Raw genomic sequence first — 6,000 nt, 5'->3', positions numbered from 1 at the left:
AAATCATGCCAGCAGAGATAGAATACTGTAAAAAAATTGTCATAAGCTGAATGGAAAATGGAGGTCTCCACACAGCAAACAGGCACACAGTGCTTGCTGGTTTTTATGACAGAGGTAATACACACTGATGAAAAGAACAGAAAATAGATTTTAAAGTGTTAATTATTATCTCTGAATACTGGGAACAGGATAGACCCTTTGACCCTTTTTTCAGAATTTTATATTAAATACACATTATTTTTCATCTGAAAAATGCATTTTTAGATGTCTAGTAACACACATTGGAAAAAATACATGAGTACTTACAGAAATAAATAACTAGGAGACACCGAAGCACCGTCACACAGTGCAGAATGGGTGATCCTGAATAACACCGCGCAGTTACATAAGGACTCAAAAATTGAAAGCACCCGCTGTAACAGGGCGCGTCCCCCTTCCATTTGTCAGTTGTGTCTTCAGGGCTGAGGCAGTTCTGAGCACGGCCAGTGTCAGTGCTGGTGTCTGGATGGATGCCACTGGAGGTGAAGGCACCTGCAAGCCGAGAGGAAGAACAGAAATCATCCTGTGCTTTTTCTGTCTTGTTTCTTTTCTCTTTTAAAGAGAGGCGGAAATAAGATAAACTGAATCTTCCCTACTGAAATTTCAGTATTGAAACAGTTTTTATATTGTTCACAACTTATATTCTGCCTATAACTGTCTTTTCAACAAAGCATTATATTTATTAAATGTTAATTAACTCAGTTAATTAACTACCTGTTGAAACCTATTAAAGAACATGAAATGCACTACGTGAAAGCACCACACCTGCAGTGACTAGCACAGCTGTTTTGACGGCAGTGCAGTCAGCCCCCACCATCACGTGGCCCTGAGCTCCTGATGCTGGGAAGAGAGCACGCTGCTTCCTCAGGCGGAGAGAAATGGTAAAAGTATTTTCTGAAATCTACAGCACTGACAAAACATAACTGCTTAATCCCAGGCTCCTTTGAGGCTGTCATTTTCCGTTTCTGGCCAACACCCGTCAATGAGCAGAACCACCCCATTCCCGAGTCATGGGACTCACGTGGGCAGCAGTTTTGGAGAAATTTCCAGGTATAGAATGTAAACCAACTATACATAAAAGTCTGAAAAAGAAAAGATGCAATAATCTGATTTTGGAAGACACTCAATATATTCTCCTAAGCCTTAGTAGTTGGAAAGTCTGGGCTTCTCCTAAGCCACTTATTTATTTCTCAGACAGTAAGCATCTCCCACAAACCCTGTTTCCCTGTGTCTGCTGGGAGCCTCAGGCATATTGATGCTGTCTATCTTATAAGGCACAAGGCAGAGGCGTGTGTCTCACGCCTGCAAATCTCACACAGGCTCAACTGCAAGCCTCACTGTCTGAAATTGGCCCCATTTTCTCACCTGTTTATTTGGTATCTGTTCTTCTGTAAGCTGCCTGAAATGCTTATTGAAACAAGTCAGAAGAATGAGTGGGTAGAGAAATGGACAGATGGACAGGTGAGAGATGGGCAGACAAACAGGGAGACTCCAAGAGAAGGGGAGCAAACAAAATTTCCTATGCAAAACCCTCTTCTAGTCAGGGAAGAAAACCACCACAAAGAAGTGTGAAGAGGCAGGTGGCTTAGGACTGTTTCCTGGATTCCATGAAATGTCACACCAAGAGATGAGAGGGTAGAAGTATAAATAATAAAAGATAAAAAGCATGCATGTTTGAAAAATATATCTACATTATGTACTTTCTAAAGAATAGATTCAAATCAGCAAGGCCCAATAACCCAATTCTTGGGTATTTACAGAAGTGAGAATCCCATCTCCAATCCACAAGGCATCCCTTCGGAGCACTGAGAGTCTACACGGTGTGGTCATAAAGGCATCACCGCAAAAGCTGTGCTATCCTGCACTTACGAGGAACGAGCAGGTGTGCTCGGGCTGCCCACTCACGTCATTTACACCCCACAGCACCTCTACGGGGTAGGGATGCCTAGCGAACCCCATCTCTACAGGACAGAAAACAAGTCCAAGAGAGGCTAAGCCGATCTACCATTTCTCCATCTCACAGGACTTGTCACTCCAGAGCAGGAATCGAACTCGGACCCACGTTTGTAACCACAGTACTACCGTAATTTATGTGCTTTTTGTGTGTATAATACATTTGTTTCTGGCATGAAAGGATATTTAATAAATGATCGGTTGTCTTGTCTATCTCATTAGCTCACAATCTTTATATTTTTGAATTGTACCCTTCCCCTGGAGAAATGAACGGAAAGAGCGGTGGTCAGAATGAGGTGGGGCTCCATTCTTTATCTGTTACCTCATCTCATCCAAGTCCCCAACCAGGGAGAAGGAGCAAAGGTTTTCTTCATCTTTTAATGAGAGGGCTCCAGTGATGGTGACTTACTCAACTCCAAAACCGAGTCTGGGGGAAGGGCACATGCAGCAACGAGAGCAGTATCACCTGTAGGAAGGCGAAAAGAGCTCAGGGGATGGCTCAATGGGTCAGCCTGATTTAATTTCAATCGATAATACAATAACACACTCTAAAAAATCTAGCATGCAATGGATTTGCTCTTTCTTGACATCTAGCAAGTTTCCACAGCCCACATGTAACATTATCATGAACTAGTGAAAGGATGAGACCACAGACAAGAAAAATCAATGCCACAGGCACGCTGAAACCCAGGCTGGAAGAAAGGAAGGGAAAGGGCATAGTTAAGAAGAGAGGAAAGTCTGGGAAAAAGACATCATCACAAGGACTCTCAAGCATCATCCAGCAATCATATAATCATTCTTTCAAGAGAGAGTTACTTAGGTCCTATTTTGTGCGAGATTTTACAAAGGGCAAAGAGAGACCGCAGCGTCCATGGTGGCAGCAAGTTGCGGGGCTATAATACAATTCTAATCCTGGTACCTTGCACACTTGTCCTCAGTATAAAGGCAAAAAATAAATAAAATAATACTATGTAAACCATACACATTGCTGAAAAAAATTAAAGAATACCTAAATACCTGGAAAGACACACCACGCAGATTCCTGGATCAGATGACAGCATTCTTGGGATGGCAGTGCTCTCCAGAGCGATGCATACATACAACGTGGTCTCGATCACAATCCCAGCGGGCTCCTCTGCAGTAACTGACTAGCTGCTGCTACAATTCATATGGGAATTCGAGGGTCTCAGTAACCAAAACGTACTTGAAAGAGAAGTACAACGTGAGAGGACTTGTAATTCTCAATTTCAAACCTTACATCTGTATCTCCAAGTGAGATTAGAGGCCATTTTTAAGTTATTATTTTGTTTATCCTTATTTTCTAAATTCTGTACAACAAATATACCTGTTAGAATAAGAAAAATAAAAAGTAAGTTATCTTTTAAAACATGAACACCGATTCATTCATTGGGAAAAAATTATTTTAACTCTAAAGAAGTAAACAAATATCTAGTGAAAAAGGACTACTTAAAAACAAGTGTGCATTTACAATTTTCATAAATTGAAAACTGAAAAGCACAAACACATCAAGTTTCTAGGGAGACTGGTGAAACATATTAACAATTATTTTAAAAATTCTTATTGAAAAATGAAAACTCAAGAAAGGGAAATTCGTGATTTACAGCCAACTGCAAACACATGGAAAGCAAAGGCCTAGAAATCACAGTTCCTTTAACTCTGCTACTAACGGAATAGGAGAGGAAATTCCTCACTGAGGGGACAGTGGAATCCCATCCATAAGATAGAATACACAGTACAAACTGCAGTAATATCGGGAGTGAATAACTTAGAAGAATTCTGAAGTTATAACATTGCTGAAAAACTATAAAAAACACTGACAGGCAGATTAAAACACACAGTCATATATATTATATAGAAACATATGCAGTCTGCTCCCATGTTGCATAGAAATACAAACATATTTGTTCATTTATGGGCACTTATGACTTTATCCCTGGTAGAATATTTCAACTAAATCAAATAATCAATATAACACTCCTCTTGTCAAATCTACTTGATAAGTTACTCTGCTATGTAACCATAAAGTGTCTAAGATAGATCTAAAATTAGTGAAAAAGAGCTTTGTATGGCTTCTTGAATTCTTCTCAAATTTCCAAGCTTAATTTTAAAATAGATCTGAGCAGTATTTCTATATTATCTTTTCCCTTGTGAAATGAACAGCACAGTCTGTTGTCAAAATTCTGTGCTTACAAATATTCACGAGCACAGTATCCTCACAAAACTGCTGGACAGCAAAGCACTATCCAGACACTGTGACCAAATAAATGAAACACAAGGAAGACAGTGACCCTATTCTGGAGGGCTTATAGTCTGTGTCAACACTGGGGTTTTTACTTGATTGGTTTGATTGGGTAGCAAAATAAAATCAATCAAGTACTTTCTTCTTTGAGCGTTCTGTAAGTCATGACTGTTTTTAGTGTCATGAGCAGGAAAGACTTAAGCATGACTTGATTAGGTCAACTAGCAACAATCATCACTGGAGAGTGAGTAATATAGAAGTTAACTGATAGCAATGCTTCTGCCTACATGAGCCCTATAATAAATCTACACTGACATCAGAAAGGAAAATAAGGAGATGAGGTCCCCAATGAGAAAACAAACTAACAAGAAATCAAAAAAGGAAAGATGTTTTCATTAATGATTCCAGGCAGTAGTGGAGCATGGTGGTGAAGATCACATATTCTGGGGAAAAACATGAGGGGTCTGAACTCCCACAGCACTGGGTAGCTGTGACACTGATATTTCAGTGAAATTTTCTGCACCTCAGTCTCCTATCCAAAGACGGGGGAAAACAACCGCACCCATCTCCTAGACTGTTTCTACAAATTTAGATATTTTATACATAAAAGCTTAAATAAAATACTTCAGATTTAAAATAATACCCCAAAACAAATGGAACAAAGAAAACAGAGATAAATTGGAGTTCATCAAAATTTAAAACTTTGCTTCAAAGGGCACCATTCAGAAAGTGAAAAAACAACACACTAGAGAAAATTTTTTCAAATCATTTATCTCATAAGGAATTTGTATCTCCAAATGAAGAAAAAAACCCCCTACAACTCAACAATAAAAAGGCAACTCAATTAAAAAATTAATAAATGTTCTGAAAAGGTATTTTTCAAGAAAAACATAGAAATGTCCAATAAGCACAATGAAATGATGTTCAATAGCATTAGCTGTAAGGAAAATCAAGTGAAAACCACTAGGAGAAGCCGCTTCACACTCACAACAATAGGTTATAATAAAAAAAAATGGTAACAAGCACTAATGAGGACACAGAGGAAGTGGAGCGCACAGCCCTTGCTGGTGAGGACGTAACACAGCGTGGCCACTTTGGAAAACAGCCTGGCAGGGCCTCAGAGAGTTGAACATTTCGTTTCTGACTTACCCAGCAATTCTGCTCTCTGGGCACACACGAAAGAGAACTGAAAACAGATATTCACATAAAAAATCCCACATGAGTGTCCACGGCGACATTACTCATCACAGCCAAAAAGCAGAAACAACCCAAATGCCTATCACCTGGTGAATGGGTAAACAGAGGGGCCCAGCCATACAGTGGAATGTTATTCAGCAATAGCAAAGCATAGAATAGTGACTCAGGCCACAACATGGACAAACATTGAAAACGTTACTCAGTGTGAAAGTAGTCGGTCACAATAGACGGTTCCACTTACATGAAGTGACTCGATTTACATTAAATGTCCAGCACAGGCAAATCCACAGAGAGAAAAGTGGCTCCTTGGGGCTGGGGGAGGATGGGGAAGATGGGAATGTCTGCTTATGCATACGGGGCATCCTGTTGGGGGGATGAAAATGTTCTAAGATTGAATGGGATGCACAATTCTGGGCATAGAGTAAAAACCGATGTACATTTTAATGGGTGAATTGTATTAAAACTGTTAAGAACAAAAGCATCTCGGGGCAGTACCTTCCAGAGTAAATGCAAATTGCTAACTTTTATTAGAGGAAAAAGAAACTGCCCTC

At 39.8% G+C, this 6,000-nt stretch overlaps 1 protein-coding gene across 1 annotated transcript in view; it reads right to left on the bottom strand.

Annotated features, from left to right (window-relative positions):
- Nucleotides 1–306: 306 nt before the first annotated feature.
- The window catches only part of LOC140694964 (uncharacterized), a 91,712-nt gene continuing 86,018 nt past the window's right edge, over nucleotides 307–6,000 (bottom strand). Inside the window, exons 1-2 of the transcript XR_012070618.1 lie at nucleotides 805–1,066; nucleotides 307–531 (exon numbers count right to left, since the gene is read on the bottom strand). The gene's annotated coding sequence lies outside the window, so the exon portion shown is untranslated. Of the gene's footprint in view, nucleotides 532–804 lie in introns of the transcript that reaches the window.

The sequence above is a fragment of the Vicugna pacos genome, unplaced genomic scaffold (assembly GCF_048564905.1).
Source record: "Vicugna pacos unplaced genomic scaffold, VicPac4 scaffold_114, whole genome shotgun sequence".
NCBI lineage: Eukaryota > Metazoa > Chordata > Mammalia > Artiodactyla > Camelidae > Vicugna > Vicugna pacos.
This window is presented reverse-complemented; position numbering and strand designations above follow the sequence as displayed.